Raw genomic sequence first — 18797 nt, 5'->3', positions numbered from 1 at the left:
ATAATTGAACAATTTGCAGGTGATCCATTTACGATCTATAAATGTAATTAGTTACAAACCGCAGTAGAAAACGTAATAATCTACAAACGATGTACGGATGACTTGCACTACCTTATCATGCTATGTTGTTAAAATTCCTTTTGAATGATTTCTTTCTTATCGATTGAAAATTTAGATTTTTTCCTAATGAATTTTTGATATGCCTAATTGACCTAATTTTTATTTTATTTAATCGAATTCGGTCAGTGATGTGATGTATACGGTTAGCAAAGTGCTGAGAACAATGAATGAAACGATTAGAATAATGCAATAGCGACAATGAGTTTGGTCAGTTTCAAATTACACACTTTATCGGATATTAAAACGTGATTTTCCATATTATTGCACACAGTTTGTAATTTTAGAGAACTAATAAAATATTACTCTAACATTAACGTCACCTGAGGTGCTTGCGGCTCGAAAAATGGAAAAAAATATTGTCAATCAGTATAGCGTAAGAACAGGAAACTACATATCATGTTTGAAGTTAAAGTGTTATTATGCAAATACTCTTGAAATTATGGTCATTTCAAATTAGACAAAAAAAAAAAATTAAATCCGCATATGTTTGCAGACACACCAATGCTTCGGTTAACGTTTATTTTGTTACATACAAGAGAAATGGTAGATAAGCTGGAACAAATGAAGTGTTTTGAAGAGATCAGATCTTAATTCCTTTTGTCAACGAATTTTGTTGCAATGCGGTTTATAAAATAAAGAAGAAAATCTAGTACTTTATTTGTTCATTGGAATATCATATTGAAGTATCATACAAACGTTGTCGGGTTAAAAACCCCAAAGCAAAAAACCTTCGACAAAAAAACCGCATGGGAAAAATAGCTACTGGCTTAATAACCGGAAAAAGCAACCACCGGACGATAACTTCTCGTTTGTTACAACACGAGACAACAGTTTCAAAATCAGAAAACAGTCCCAAATTCACTTAGCTTTGACTGTAGGTACGTTATTGTTTGGAATTTGTTATATTACCAAGTGTGAGAGGAGAGCTTGGATTTGGATTTGGAATCTGAAGGGTGAATATTATTAGTTTATTTTATTTTGGGATACTGATACGACTAAAAATGAATGCATGAATCACCTCCTATTGATATTTTTTCAACTCATTTCAATGAAAAGGATTAGCCATGTCAAAAGCTCCTATTGTCGACAATATAATAAAGCTTTTAATTCCACTCAAATATATATTTTTCCCTTTTATTTTCAATTTCCACTCATATTTCGTTACCAACAAATTTGAAATTTTTACCTGACGGAATTTAATTGAAATACCTTGAGCATACCTGTGGTTTACTGTTACATATTCAATTACAATAGTATATCAATTAACCCTGATCTGATTAAAAACCTACTAACATTAAAAAGAAATACGGAGAGACAGATAGAGAGAGAGAGAGAGGTAAAAAAACCTCAATTATCGATTGATTTCTACATCACGAAAGAATTCTAATTATTACTTTGTGCCCGGGACTCTCTTTAGTCTATGTCATAAGGTAATTAAACTTGAATTGAACAAATAAATAAATTGTAAATAATCAATCAAAAACCCGCAAATTAATTTTCACTTGTTATTGTCTAATCAAGAACAAATACAATTTTTTAGTTGTAATTGAACGAAAAAAGTAAAAGTGTGACTTATAATGAAACTGTGGTGTTCGTGTTAAAATTGTGTCTTGTACCGTACGAAGTTGAATATTGGAGCAAAGATGCAATTTCGTAATACCAAAACAAATATAAATGGATTGGAAACAATAACTCTATAATTTTAATCTATATATTTATATACATAAACCGTATATCGAGCACACGATATATAAATAAATAAAATGTATCATTCTCAACAAACATTAATATAATTTAATAATTGTTATATAAAAATAGTTCAATATGTTACATATATGACCACAACTCGACAGACTCCACATTTGACTCTGTCGACCTTAGACTGAATAGGTATAGACTGGCAATAAGTAGACTGAACCGATATTACGTTATGTATAATACACCATTAAACATTTCGTATTTACTTTAGCTTCAGCACTCGAACCAAATTTTTGTATGAAGGGCCAGACTATTACTATTTTTGTCTGACCCTTGGTCATAGCAATGGAAAGTTAACGAAAAATTTCTTTTGTTTTCAGATCTTTACGCATTGTCGTAGAATGTCAAACATGCATCTTCTACCAATTTTCCTTGGTTGATTCAATTTAATTTAGAAAATTCAATTCGCGTCAACTGGTTAACAAAGTTCCGGAATGACAGTTCAATTCGTACAAGGAGACAATTGGGCACATCGATATCTTGTTGGGGAAGAAGTCGAATGATGATGTCGACATGAGAAGTGCGTCTGTAACGGTTCATGGTGAACGTGGGGTTTGTGGTAAGACTAGCGTGAAGGATCTGTTGGGCGATCGCAATTGAATTCGAATGTCGTTATGTATATTTCCGAAGACGCAATTGTTTCGATTAAATTGGCCAGTAAAGTTGAGTGCAAAGTATTGGCGCGAAGTAAGTCTAGAAGAATGACTCCAGCTGCAACAGAAAATGCGAAATTTCTAATCAGAGAAGTATACAACTGCAGAAGCCATAATAAACCACATAGGAATTTGCACGCTTACACAAAAAATGTAAAGGACAAAATGATCGCCACATTGGCGCAATAAGACCACATACCCAAACGACACATGAAATATTTACACGATAATTATTTGAAATAAATATTATAAATTGCTTCACATTGAATCAATTGTTAATTGATTTTTTTTGGTTCTATTCCGATTTGCTGCCTTTCCGTTCACTTACATTTGCTCATTTCTCTTTCATGTGAGATTTAATATCTGTGGACAGACATCGAATTAAAGTCAAAGTAATGTAAAAAATCGGTTGCAAAACTTTTTTTTCAACTGGTGACCGTACTGACCTTCTGTCTTCCACTTTATGTAAAAGTATGGACAGAAATGTAACGAAAAAAAATTGTCTCTTTGTTAATACAACATTTACTCAAAAAAAAAATCTTTTAATTTTTCGTTCAAATAATGTACGGTTTGTCAGAATGGAGGTAATCTATCTCTATTATTTTTGTATACACAAGCCTAGCATGCTTTTATGCTTTTTTTATATATATACAATGTATATATCGGTGAATATCGTGGATAGCCACAGCCAAAACAGATATATATCGCGAGATTATAATAGAGTGTATGTCTGTCTATAAAATGGATTTTGTTTTCGGTTAGAAAAATTTATGTATCAACGCGATCATAAGAGAATGTGCATGCTGTAGCTGTATGGATTGCTGCCTGGTTCGATGGTCTTTATAAAATACATAAGCTCATGCCACAGTATTTATTTCGATTGTTATTTTGGTTTAGGTAAAACTACAATGGTGTGGCGATTATATTAATGCAAAGGTGTTTTATCATGGTGTCATGTTCTCACTAATTAGGTGGACTGTACATTATAACAAAAAATATTAATTGATGGAACAGTTGTGCATAAACATCATAACGTATTCTGCCAAGGGTTTTCTTGGTACAATGGTTTAGAAGTGCTTGTAGAATAATCCTGCTAGTTGGACTAACGTTAGGGCATATAATAAAATGAAAGTCGACTAGTTACAAAATTTGAACCAAAATCTTATTAAAACTTGGCAGTCAGTGAGAAATAAATAAATGCCTTATGGAGGTGAGGTCACAAATTGAATAAGTACGTACACGGAATCGTATACCTACTGAAGAAACCTTAATATCATCGGGATTTTCTCTAACATTCCTGAATTTCGTGTCGCTTAGTTTAAATAAAACGATAGAAAACGACTTTAAACAAGTTGTCTTATTTAAAGTTTCACAGACCGCAAGCACATAGTCATGCACGTCCGGTGTATCGTGTATGACTGATATATGTATATCGTTGATATTTAAAACTTTAAAAAATCAGAAATGTGTCAGCTAAAACGAACTGTAGTAATTCGAAATCTATTACTTCAGTTATTTTAACATACATTTCGCTGTACATGATTTCATGAACAAGGGCCAATCGCCTATTTTTCTCGTTTCTGTAGCTAACTGCGAATGTTACTGCCTTCAAAATGTACCGCATCACCTCATAAAGTTTTTGTTTCCAATTCTAAACTAAATCTAAGATTTATGTTATGGTTAAAGATCAAAATTAAAGCTAGAATGCTCAATGTTCATACAAAAAGTGAATGCAAACACAAAGAACAGAATTATTAATTGTTCGTATCAGCGTGATACGGTAGTGTCAGACTGAAGACTAATTCCGTTCACCTTCCTTGTTATTGATTCTATTGAAAATCCATCGACATTTGATTCTTTAAACATCAATTATGGAAAAAAGATCTTTTTTGTTCATTTCGGAAACAAATGTGTGATTGTATAAAAAAGAGGTTGTTCCATGTGCTCTTTAATGGGTACATCAATAATATAATTAATAATTACATTTTCTATTGAATATGTCAAACGCACAACAACGAAGGAAAAAAAACAAACCAACGACACCCATTCAGCAACGCTTCACGTCGCACCTCTTATGTTAAACGTTTCTGACAAAGTGTTCATTATAAAACGATTACTTTCTCATTCATTCCGAATAAAAGCCAGCAAAAATGTTTGTTACGCAAATCCATTTCATATTGATCCCCGCATTTAACAATGACCTTCGATCATGAAAACATCATATTATGCATGGTCATTTGTAACACCTTACCACTCTCGAATCCCATATGTAAAACACCAAGAAAACAAAAATATAAATTTTCAAACGAAAAATCATTTTATAAGTTGTTGTTGGGCTGCGGTGTGTATTTTAATATATCTCTAACTCTATACGTATATAGTCATTATCTGATGGCTTCAATCTGGTAATTTTCATAAACAAATTAGTCACTCTATTATTAATGTGTGCCATATAGCGATACTATTATTATATCTATATACGATACGACGTGCATCATCATCATCATCACACTTTTAATGATATGTCTTTTATTTCGATTTCAAGTGTTTGAAATTGAAATGTTCGCAGGCACAACAAGACGAAGAAGACGCCGGCGATGACGATGATGATAAAAAAAGAAGCTACTTTTTAACGGAACCGTCAAAATGTAATTTCTTTTGAATTTTATTCATTCGTTTTATTTATTTATTTGTTAGATTTTTCTTTGCTATTTTTCGTTGTTGTTTTTGAAAAGATAAAGAAAAAAAATCTTTGAAAACATTGAAAAATGCAATAAGAAAGTGGTGAGATTTTTATTTAAATGTTTTTTTTAATATCTTCTTCTTTAATTTATGTTGATGGCATTGTATGATAGTTATGCATCCATTCATATGTTTCATATACATACAGACCATTTTTCGAGAACGAACAACTATTGTCATTTGATGTGAAATTCAATAAATAATATTTTTTAATTACAAACGGATAAAGTGTGTTTTTGAAATGAATGAAAATCAGAAATTTTATCTAAAGAAGACATTTTTCTTATGCGCTAGATACAGTTCGATAAGGTGAGTGTGTGGTACGACGGTGTCAGATCTTATCAAATTTTCAATGGAAAGAAATGTTAGATTGAGAAATGAAAATTTATCATTAAAATGAGACAAAGCTAAAGTTAGTGAACTGGATTTATGAGTTGAAATGTAAAATGCTAAAATATCTCCGAATTTCTACAACTTTCAATTTAATTTTTTTTTTATGATCAAATATAGGTTAAGGTTCGTTGAACAAAACTTTTAAAAGTGCGTAATCAGGGCTATAGCATCATGGGGTTGAAGTTGAGCTGAGCTCACCAAGGAAAATCTAGATAAAACTTTTAAAAAAATCTTAAGCTAAAATAATGGGTCTTTAAACACTCAGTTATAAGAAGAATATTTCTGCAGTATAATGAATAAAAGAAAGTTCCACGAGTATTTCTAGATCAAATCAAAGATACTTCGCTGGGCACATATTGAAAAATATTTTTTTTTACTGTTGACTGGATGACCCTGATACAAGAAACTTATCTTTACAAGAAAACCAACCAAGTATGATCATGAGTCACGAAAAATATCATTCGGTCACAAAATGGGCCGTCTAGTATAAAAAATTTACCAAAAACTCTCTCTATATTAGAAGAGAATGAATTCTTTTTTTTGGAAAGCCAGAACTGCAAAATTCTTACACAAACATCGTCACCCTTAAAAAATATCAAAGATTTAAAAAAAAGTTCAATTTTTGACAAAACGAATGAAGTAAAAGATTTTGTGTAGAACAGTGGTTAATATTTTAAACAAAGAAAGCAATAGATTTAGTGATAATATAACGAGTTAGTCGGAAAGTGGTAGGGATTATTGTTATATCAAATTTGTTGTTCCGTTCGCAGGGTCTGAACAAACGCAGTTCAGTAGTATTTAGATAATACAGGGAGGGAAAAGTTTCTGTTTTGGGAGCTTTGTTTACTAAATGATTTTTATTTTAGTATTTCATTCTTGTTGCGAGCGTGTGCTTAACCAAAATTCATAAAATTAAAATCTAGATTTTCGTTTGTTCAACGAAATTATTGTAGAATCAATTTACAAACCATAACAACTACTAAATTGCAAAATAGTTCAATGAACCCAATTAAGCTATTCGAAATTCGCTATTCGTTGATGATACAACATAAGATTCATAACAAATCGATTAGTTCAAATCACTATTGGATTTCATTTTAAACTGGCAGGTAGAACCCACAGAGATTTGAATAAAATCCTGAATTTTCATGTAAAAAGTTCTACGACGTCTGTTTGTTACAAATGAAAACGATGGTACAACAAAAGTTTGACTACAATGTTGTTAGATTGACGAGAGGGGTTGTATTGACGATTAAAGTAAAAAAAAAACTTCATGTAACCATCTACTGAAGCCATTGAATCAGCAGCATAGTGTTTCGATGGATAGAGTCACATGTAACGCAAACACTTCCATAGTTGCACATTAACATTGTGTCATAATCGTAATGTGGAGCAAAACTGCTATTTGTTCCGATTCGTAAAACTATTCGTTGAGGATTAGGTAAAACCATTTTCAAATTATTATCACGTATTATACATTGTCGGTACCAATTTTCTCAAAAGCAACGATACTTTACAAAAAAAAAATTAATTAACTGTAGCTAAAAAAGGAAAAATTTCGTAAATCTCACCAGTCGAACGTTGTTGTGTTCATTAAATATATATATATGCATTGCAAACATATTTTTTGATTAAAAATTGCAGATAAAATTTCATTTATAAGTTTGTTTCAATTTGGCTAGACGCGTTTCGTTGCTTTTTCGAAAAATATAAATATAAATATAAAATCCACACAGTCTAGATATATACTGGTATGTATATATAACATTATACACTGGTGAAATACAACATATATCAGACAACGCCTTTCCTATAATATACAAAAAACAATTTCAGCGGTTTTTTTTCCTTCGTTCAAAAAGAGAATCGTGCAGATTCAAAGGTGATTCAGAACTGGAATTTGGAACACTTTGTTCATATAATTTAATTTATATGAATTGAACTGTTTAAATTTGTGATCTATCTAACCGCCTAATAGGAACAGAAAAATGCATACGAACGGTTAATGTTTGTTTATTATCATTCAATGAGACCGCGGCGCGATTTTTCTCTATAAAAAATGCAACATATTCATGTATTACATTAAAATGCAGTTACCTGTAATTATTTTGACTCAATAAGAGTACCCATAATTCTTTACATTAACTCAATAAGCGCACCATAACTCATTAAATGTATACGGTTTTGTTGTGAGGAAATCATTGGCAAACTATGGCAATATTAGATTCTTGAGTTTTATTTTTTTTATTTATTTGGTAAAAATACAAATCGAATGCGCTTTTATTCTTCTGATTTACTGTGGCGTGGCTACAAGACATATCTGTAATAAATTTCTATAATTTGCGTCGATCGCTATAATCCTGAACGTTTTAATTTTTTGCTAACCACAATTGCAAGCATTTATGTAGGCGCCTACACTCACCGCAAAAGCTTGAAGGAAACAAAAATGTATAATCAAAAACCTAATTTGAGCGTTAAATTTATAGTTATTCCTCAACGGCATTGATTTTTATTTGTATCATTTGGGTGAATCATAAAATTTTCTAGATTTTTGTGAATGAAAAATTTTTCTGCTTGTAATGCAATTATAATCTGGGAATTTCTAAAAACTTATTTCGGATACAGAATCAACGTCAACCATTTAAGAGACAGCATGTGAAATATGTTCTATTGATTGTAGTCTTAGACGAATTATTACTAGACAGGTATTTCGTACGGTAAAATGTGTCCCGAACATCAGTTTGTATAAGATGCATATTTCGTACGGTTTTACGTAGAATTTTACACCAACACAATGTAGGCGATGACGTTTTTGCTAGTTGTCAGTTTAGTATTTTGAAAATCCAGTATCGCGACGCTTTGCTTTTATTTATTCAGGACAATTTATCATTAATATACTGTGAAAACATTGTGTAGACGCGTTTTTTCGAGTGTGACCTTTATTAGGAGAAGACAGAAAAGAAAAGGTTTAAAATTTCAAGTGTTTTTTCATGAATTGTGTCAAAATTGTGTGAATTCGAAAATAATATATAAAGTATTGCTGTACTATAGTACTGCTGTGTATTAGGAAGTATAGTATATAATACTGCAGTACTGCAATATATAAACAGCAAGTGTAATATAACGTGTCAGAAGTTCTCGGCTGCGGACACACAAACTCTCCGTGCCCAGGGGTGAATGTGCGGACACACAAACTATATATTATAGTATATAGAGTAGATAATACCGCAGTACTGTAATTTAGATACAGCAAGTATAATATAAAGTGTCAGCAGTTTTCCGCTCGGACACACAAACTGACCGGACCCAGAGATGGAGATGCGGACACACAAACTGTATATTATATTATATAGAGTAAACAATACTGCAGTATTGCAACACAAAGGAGTATATACTACTAAATTATTGCAATAGTATTATATCTATTATCAGCAGATCTCGAGCAGCGGACACACAAACTAATTTTTTTTACCAGACCCGTTACTCTATAGAGTAACGGGAATAATTTTTTCGTAAATTTTTGCGTATTTATGATTTCATTGGAATAAATCACTCTTCTTGGAGTACACTCCAGTCTCTGGAAGTTTCCAAATTCATTCCCAAGGTAATCGTTCCAATCGTTTTTTATTTTTTTTTAATTCAAAAGATTTGTGTAGCAAAAAATTTCGAATTCTTGCGCTAATTTGCCCACCAGTTCTGCCCACCAGTTCTCACACTATCAAATATTTCGTTTTTCATGTTGGGGACACAATTTTGACGTAATTTTGTTCGTAATTTCCGGTCTATATTATATAATTCGTCTAAGATTGTAGTAGTATGTTCCTTTCCGGTTGTGCCAGACTACAGATTATTTAGTGCAGTTGAGGTTAATCTAGTAGATCTCCGAGGACCCCTAAAAACTTTTGTAATTTTTTTTTCTCTGGTAAATCAAGAAAATTAGGAAAAAAATTCCAAAATTCGAGAAAATCTAGAAAAAAAATCGAGGAAATCGAAAAATTTCCTTGAATTTTTCTAGAATTGCTTAATTTTCTTCAATCTAAAATTTAAAAAAATTTTGAAAAAATTTGAATGGGGACTGCTAACCATAGTGTGAGGACCTGACTGATTTATCAATCTTATAATCTCTTACGGGAGTTCTTATTTAACGCTTTCTTGTTTTTACTCGTAAAAGTTAGTATCACGTTGAACATTCATAATTCAGAGAGTTCTCATTTCGTTTTACACTGGCCGGAATATGACACGTACGATAGTAGAATATAGAACCAGGATATGTTCGCATTGTCCTCCTAAACGATTAAATGCTTTGTACAAGATACCTGGTAATATTAAATTAATCATGCAGGTGACTTCAGAATAATTTCATGAACAGAAAAACATATTTTGGTATCTATATTATGCCTTCCGTCTGCTGATTGATTTCTATACGGACTTACTAGCCGCTTCGGTTCGATTAGTTTCACCTCGTCGATGTTAACTTTGAACGAATATGCAATGATAAACACATTTTTTCTCGTCTCAACTTACTGAAGCTTCAACAATTGGCATTATTTTGATAAAAATCATAAATTTAAATCGATTTTCAAACGTGTATTATACATACCATTCGAACACTCATTTTTATATTGTGTATACATTCGATAACAGCATTACCTCTACAAAAAGGTGTGAAATGATCGATTGTACTTTGATGTAACGCCATTTAAGTTGGCTGAAGTAACATTTAAATAACAATAAAATATTTGCTCGAGATGATGATAGATAATCATATACCTAATCAATAAACATTGTGAATTGTTGCCCAATCGTCTTTAAATAGTTAGAAAGAATATAATTTAAAAAAAACTATCGACATTACTATGGTACATGGAGGCGGGTAGACTTTCGTTTATGTTACTTAACCACCGAACATACAAGTAGTTACAGTCCTTTAGACCTGTTTACAAAATAATTCGTACATTTAAATAACAATTTGAAGATATTGATCTTGATTGGTTATGGTTGTGATTTTTCGAATCGTCGATGCCACTTTGGTGAAAAGTTAGTATGTCAGTTGGGTTGAACTTATATTAATTGTGGGAAAGCCATTCGTAAGACAGCGATTACTGGATGGATATTATGGGATCCTATTTTTGACAGATTTGTCATCTGTTATCGTTATCTATTATCGATAAAAATGAACTATGATATCGTGCTAATGATTACTTATTTAGCAAAATGTTACAATTCTTGAAGTACAAAAGAAGTAACAGATTCGATCATTAATCTACAATATATGTGACTTGATGATCAGTGATTTTTTGTACAATCGCTAAACCGAACTGGTGTATGCACACCAGTTCTGTTTAGCGATTGTAGTGAAAAATGAAATGATAAAAAGCTGATTTTCTTTGGTCGTGTGTGAGTCGGATGGGGCTGGCCGAAAGAGCTTTTTCTCAGCGAATATAACAAATTAAGAGTAATTGAAAAACTAAGAATTGTTATTTTTGTAGTTAGGTCCATTAAACTAGAACTAAAGACTAACTGATATTTAGGAATAAGGAATCAGCGGAAAAACTCGACTCGGTACAGCTACGGAATGATAGGCCTCACAAATCTAGATTTTCATTTGTTAACTAGTTATGGAATCCATAAACAAGCCATAATATCGAGCCGCAAAATAAAAAATTTGTGCAGCGGCTTTTATAGCTTCACAAATGTCTTTAAAGTCTTAAATGTCTTCCTTGAGAGTCAATTCTTTATTTACAAAAAATAATTACGCCAGCAAGAATTTGTTTTTTCATGTACGTGTTCATGAAATTACAGCTCCAGAATTTCTGAATGGGTTCAGTAACCAGGGGTAAATTTCTTGAAAATCTCGGAAATTCATTTTTTTTTTCATTCAATATTTCTAAAACCTGTAGGACCTGTTGTGGGTAATTTTATGTACTAAAATTACACCGAAGTTTACCAATAATTTACCGAAAATATTGGCGGTAAATTTTCGATAAATTTCGTTCAATTTTGGTAATCTCAGTATATAATGTACCCTGCCTTAAACCAAGTGTTAAAGTTTTCTGTATCGTACCTCTCCTAAAGAATTAAATTCAAAGCCAGAACAATTACACTCTGAGCAACATATATTAAGATTTCGAAATAATATGCACGTATCAAATTAAATGATAAAACGGTTGCAAAATTGTGGTTGCAAAAGTAATCATATCACAACCGCATTGTTAGAGAATTGAAATTGAATAATAATTATGCAGGTAATTAAGCGCGTTAATCCGAGAGCTAAAGTGGCTAAAGTACAGTCTGTGTTAGCTTCATAAATACATAAAATGAACCCACTCAATGATTGGAGTCGACTGAGTACGTAAATAGAAAAATATTCGTGCCCTTATAGGGAACAATATTGACTGGAAACACGATTCCTATTGTAAATTTACTGATCTCTTAGATTTTTAAGTTGAGATAGCAAAAAAAAGTACTTACATTAACTCAATATTGATTGCTAGTAATCCAACTCCTTCAATAGCTTTTCTCATTTGTAACACATAATCCTTATGGCATAGCATGTAATCGCAATATTTATATTGAAAATATAAACCAACGAAAATTGCTATATTTGCATTAAACGCCGCGATACCACTTAAAGACTGTTAAAAACTTTAAAACAGGAAATCGACGATAACAATAATTTTCGTATAAGTTTTCTATAAAGTCTCTGTGTAACCGATTCCGATATATATTTATATTATTTCTGATCTGATTTGTACACACAAGGTAAAATTTATTTATTCGTATTTTGTAATTTATTGGACTTGATAAAATAATATTCAAATAAGAGTTTTTTTTGTTGTTATTTTCGTGAATTGTATTTATGCTATTTATTAACTTGAAAATAAATATTTTACGTAACTTTTCATTTACTCTATTTAACTCTCAGCGAAATTATTAATTTTTATGTTAGAGAAGAAATAATAATTTATTTTTAAATTTGAAATTTATTAACGAAACAACAATTTTTCGATCACATAATAATTCTGGTTCTTAAAAAAATGCAATTCAATTCACACTGCATGTATACAATCCGTTTCTTATTTTTAAATTCAAAATTTCAAAATCCAAAACTCAAACAACGAACTCAATTTCGAACCGAAAAAATTGCACATACAATCGCAGTTATGTCAACAATAGACACGGTGAATAACAAAAAAAAGTTACTTTATCAATGAATTCTTCGTCTCTACAATATCAAAGTAAAAACCACCATGTATGCTTAACAGCTGTTGAATGTCAACTGATCTTGTGTATATTTGCAATAATGGAATAACTCTTGAACACAAACCGTATACCTATACAAGAAAGCTCTCCCATATTTCGCTGTTGTTATGGCGCACCGTATTTCGTTTTTGTAAAAAAAAAACGCGAACATGCTACGCTCGCGTATTATAACAAAAAAAAATTGGGTACAGCAGTTTCGTTATTGCTTGCATTTTACGCGGTTGTAGATTTGGGTATATTAGTACTGGTACAATCCTTAAATCTGCTACTTCTTTCGTTTGTGTTTGACGCAAATTCTTTTACTCCATTTGTTGAATGTTTGAATATTTGGCAATGTAAAAGAACATTATCCAGATGTCATTGCGTATTACTGTCGATGACAGATGTCTTAAAAAAAAGGTTACGATTTTAATTTTTCAACTATTAATATTTCATCAATTCCATGCTGGATAAGTCCTACTCGTGAGTTAAGTTAATAGGGAAATGTACCCAAAAGAAGAGTATTTGAAGGGAGAAGTTCCATAAATTCTGGATAAGTCATACTCGTGAGTTAATAGGGAAATGTCCCCAAAAGAAGGGTATTTGAAGGGGAGAAGTTATTTAGGAAAACATACAGTGAACGACATCTCAAAGGTCTCACTGTCAAATTTTTCTGAGAATTTTATTATGTCATTGCAAATTCACAATGACATTCTCTGAAAAAAATGACAGTAAGACATTTGAGATGTCGTTCACTGTAAAGCGGTAATTTTGATAATTTTTGCGTGACGCCACCGAGAGGATTTTGGAGTAAAAAATTCAATGTAACAGCGTGACGTACAGTATGTACAACCCCTTAGCCAGTTTTGCGAATAATTGCATTTCATTCAGATTTTGACGCCAACAACTGGTGTTGTAGTTCAATTTATACCACATTGTTTCAAACCACACCAAAATCGTTGTAAAGTTCGCTTATATTATATTTAAATCGTGTGGAGCACATACAACACACCGTATACTGTTATAAATATGCAATAGCACGTTGATTTTTCTCTTTTTTGCCTTTGCTTAAGCTCCTTAACGTATATAAACGTAAAGTCGTGCCTTATTTTTTATGTAATCTGCTGGTTTTTTTAGTCTAAATAATTTTACCTACCTCATAAATGCCGATTGCAATAAAATAAACAAAATAATAATACAGCGCGCACGCGAACACACTTGATTGTATGAGAAAAGTTGGTATATTATATTATTCAGTCCAAGTGTACCAATAAAAATATGTGTGGTGTATAGAGATTTTCGTGCGGTTTTTTTTCTGTTGCTTAGACATACCTTTCTGAAATTTTATATATTTGTTTATGAGAGACAGAATAAAAAAAAATGTATTGAATTAAATGCTATTAAATAAGCCAGGCAATTTGCCTGGGGAAATTTACGGAAACTATTAGAGCGAGCTTTTGAGCTACCTGCCTAGCCTACCCAAATGCTTATTGTCACATTAAAAAGGAACAATTTTTTGTTTTTGGACGACAGAGCGAATTATGAAAACTCTGCAATTTTGAATGACAATGCGTCACAACGAGAAGTGATACGTTGAATAGGATATTGTATCTTCAATCACCATTGTATTGGAATAAGAAAGTAACGTAAATTTATTCACGAGTTAGATTTATTACGTTATCATCATGTAAATGCCAAATTAATAAATAAGTCCAGCCGTTACAGCGTAATTGTGTAATAACTTGACGAAAAACATTTAAGGAGACGTTATTTACGAGTGTTAGAAACCCTCGAGGATTCAGTGCCATCGATGAAATTCAACTTTTGTGGAATCTTTACAGTGCGGTAGGGAACTTATAGCTTCCAAGGATTTATAAAAATGAAGAATTAACTCTCAAAAATGGTACATTACGATGAGTGGTAGCTCTAGATAAGTGGTAGCTCTCGATAAGTGGGAGCTGTCGAGAAAATTTAACTCGAATAAATTGTGGTAATGCAAACCATTGTTATGGAATCGATTGCAATGAAAAATACAGACAGCCACCCCACCGTTTCTATAAAGTAGCTGCCGCAATTCAATAAAGTTTTTTTTGAAGATCTGAAATCAAGAGTACGATAAAAAGCAACATTTTCACTATACTCAAACAGTATATGCAATTTAAGTATGATCACAATTGCATAAGTGCATTGAGCACGAGCTTTACTTAAAGCGCACCAGATCCAGAACATGTTATTGTCAAGATAATGAGAAAAAGAAAATTTTTAATAGATGGATAGGTACTTTGGCTGTCCATGATTTTCCTCGGGCGCTGCAAAATGAATGTACTTGAATGATTTAACTTTTTTTCCTCTCGATCTTTTATTTCGAGTCCTAATGCGACTAATAGGTAGGAAGCAAACTTGCAATTATTTAAATTTTAACATTAACAGAAAAGACGGTAATAAATGACGACATGACAATTCAAATTTGCTAATAATTATTCAGATGTACACATAATGTTTGTCGTACGTATACCTATACCTATTTAATGGTAAAAATTGTTTTTTTTATTGGCCATTGGAATACATTTCCTTTTCTTTTTTATTTATTTATTTATTTATGTAACACAATGGGCTCGCCGGAGGCCTACGTGCTCAGTCAATAAGTAGTTGTTGAATTTACAATCACATAGTCAAGCATAGGAAAAATGAATTTTTGAACCGAAAAGTGCATTAAATTTGATAATGGCAAACCAGCCAGTAAACACGTACATAGACCGTGTTGTGTGCAGAGCAAAATTATACACGGCAAAACCAAAAGTAATATTTATAATTATGAAATCCTACACATTTTTTGAGCTACAGATAGGCTCCGAAAAGTTTAAATATTTTATTTGTCATTTATACATTTTCTGGGTGTGGTTGGATGTGGACGCCCCATATTATTTAAGAGAGAAAAAGTTTTCATACGAAAATTGTGGCACGGACAACCGTCTATGGTTAGATTTCACCGCAGAAGATATAAGTCGGCTTTCATAATATAAATGTTCGTACGAGACGAGGTGACATTGTAATCGATTATGTGTCACTGCTTTCATTAGCACTTAGGAAATTATGCAACTTATACTTAGTCTGATGCCGCTATAGTGCAGGTATAACATTTCAACATAAAAATTGTCATAAAATACCATTTAGATACCATGTGTACCATGCCACAGAATTTCGGCAATTGCCTAATGTCAATTGAAGTATTTTAAAACAGAAGTTTACCAAATTTCGATTTCTTGAACAATTAAAAAACGGATGGCAATTAACGAACGTTATTAGTCTTTGCTTGAGCATCAAAAATAACTCAATTCAATGCCAATAAATTTATTAATATTTTCATGAAATTGGTACCAATTTTATCAAAATAACGGTTTAAAATGTATGAACCATCCTTGGTACAAAAATTTAACCTATACCTAGACATATTCATCTGTTATTGATAATGACGAAGAAAATGATGAAAAGCTCTGGGTAATATGGTCCTTAATATGGTAAAATGCATGTGAAAAAAATTGAAGTACAAGATTTGAAATCAACTAATCAAAGATACTTTGACCGATGGAAGTAGTAGACCCGATAATAATACTGGTCATAAGCTTGCCGTCTGTAACAGGTTAAAATGTGCTAAGCAGCCACATTAACATTTGTTCGAAGTTTCAACCCGGTGGTAGATACATTAAAAGGGAATGTTCACAAATGACGAATGCGATTATTCGAGGATAACCTTTTTTTGGTTAATAAATCCACTCGATTCTACTTGATCGACATAATCGCTTTGGAGTGCAATTTGACGGTGATCATAAGTTCAACTACAAACTGCAATAATAATTAACTGGAACGTGGAATTTAAGAACTTGATCGAAATGTTTGTTTTTTTTCGCAATATTGAACTCTCGAACGTTATGCAAGGTAAAAAAAATATTGGTGAATTTTCTGTTAAACATTACACCACGTACCAGAAAGGCAGGTACACTGCGACTCTATGTGCACAGAAATACATCTATACTTACCAAGTCCCATTTGGTTCAATAGATATATTCATATTGCAATTTGAATCGATTAATTATTTCAACGGCGTAAGGTATGTTGTATAGAAAAGTAGTTGAGGTAAAATGTTTATTTATTTATTCATTTTCGTTTTTAACTGTAATGGTGATCAAATACATTGTAGGTGAATTTTTGTTTGAAAAAAAAAAACTTATGCAATTTCTTTGTTCATTAAAATGTTACTGATATATACCTACTAACTGTTTGTGGTGTTTCAAGAAATGAAAATGAAAAATGTTCACTAATTTGTTGTTACTTGTTTAAAGATTGGATATATTGGGCGCAAATTATGTTTTTTTGATTTGGAGGTAATGTGTACCTAACTATCGTAATTGGTTTCGTATATATGTGTGCTTTAACGATGTTCATAGCGCTACCCCATGCGGATTTTGGTAATTAATTACATTGATTGATGACAAAGAATTTTGATTTCGAACATTGCCAAATCATTTTCTCTATTAGGTTTTCGATTTTCGTACACTAAGCACAGAATTGGTTATTGTTTTCAACAAACACAACAAAATTTTGGAAAAAGAAAATGAAAATCCCATAGGCCCGAAAGGCTTTGTTAGAGAAACGCAATTTTAGGTCGCTTTGAATTTTACGAATGATTTGTAACAGTCGGTTTAAGGCAGTCCAACTCACTATATAAAATAAGCAACAGAACAGATTTTTAACCGTCATTTTGGCCCCTTATAATTTGTATGTGTAACTCTAACTTTTCGGAAGATTAACAATGTTAACGACTGCCTTGTACTACAGAAAAATAATCATAGCCCTAAAAACTGGTGTACTGCAAATAAACTTGAACTTAGCCTCGCCAAATGTAATCCTTCACGCCACCAAGCTTGCTGCAAGAACTGTCGCATGGGATCTCGGAGTCTGCTTCGACGAGAAATTAATGTTTGACTATCATGTCGATTTTATGTGTAAAATTCGTGTTAGAAAAGCTTATTCATTCAGCTTATTCGACAGCGATGTCGAAAATAAGCGCTGACCTTTTTGTAATGTAGCCTTATATAGCAAAGGGAATGCGAAAACTAATGATGTAAAAGATTTTGATACAATCTGTTAAAAATGATTAGAGCAATAGAAGTAATCGTCTTTGAAAAGTGGACAACTTAATTAGCATTGAGTGAGATTCTGTTTGAAGAAATTATCGGTGAAATGCACTAAATAAATAAAAAATTCCCGTGATAGAAAGCAGAAATGTCAAAATTCCAACAAATGCCCTACCTTCCAAACATCACATTATTTCAACGTAGTTTTTCAACCAGATTGTAAATTCGTGCTGAATGCAGCATCAGCAAGACTTCGAAAGACTAATCTGCGGCGCATATTCTAATGATTGTTTTTGTTTAACTCTCACATGCAACGGGCGTTATAAGGTAACATTCTCACTGTTGTTTTTATAATTAATTTGTTGAAAGCTCCCGGCTAACCTGATTAGCTTGCAGTTATACTTTGAATTATTTGGGTATTTGGATTTTCTCATTTTTGGAAAAATGGTTCATAGTCTCCAAATTTTACAATTAATCACCAACCGTTTGATGTAGTCGATGATACTCTCTCTCTCTCTCTCTCTCTCTCTATCTCTCTCTCTCTCTCTCTATCTCTCTCTCTCTCTCTCTCTCTCTCTCTATCTCTCTATCTCTCTCTCTCTGTCTCTCTACTCCACATGTTTATTTAGACACTTGTTGCTTGAGCCGAAGGCGAATGTTATAACCCGAAGTGTCTAAATAAACATTTGGACAGAGGTGAATACGCTATTTTATCTACCGACGGCGAAAAAATAGCACTCAGATAATAGCACAT

At 32.0% G+C, this 18797-nt stretch overlaps 1 protein-coding gene across 1 annotated transcript in view; it reads right to left on the bottom strand.

Annotated features, from left to right (window-relative positions):
- Positions 1-12528, bottom strand: part of LOC119067234 — a 38948-nt gene extending 26420 nt beyond the window's left edge. The window contains exon 1 of the mRNA XM_037170090.1: positions 12138-12528. The gene's annotated coding sequence lies outside the window, so the exon portion shown is untranslated. The remainder of the gene's footprint in view (positions 1-12137) is intronic.
- Between the last annotated feature and the right edge of the window lie 6269 nt (positions 12529-18797).

Source organism: Bradysia coprophila (genome assembly GCF_014529535.1).
Source record: "Bradysia coprophila strain Holo2 chromosome X unlocalized genomic scaffold, BU_Bcop_v1 contig_12, whole genome shotgun sequence".
Classification (NCBI taxonomy): Eukaryota; Metazoa; Arthropoda; class Insecta; order Diptera; family Sciaridae; genus Bradysia; species Bradysia coprophila.
This window is presented reverse-complemented; position numbering and strand designations above follow the sequence as displayed.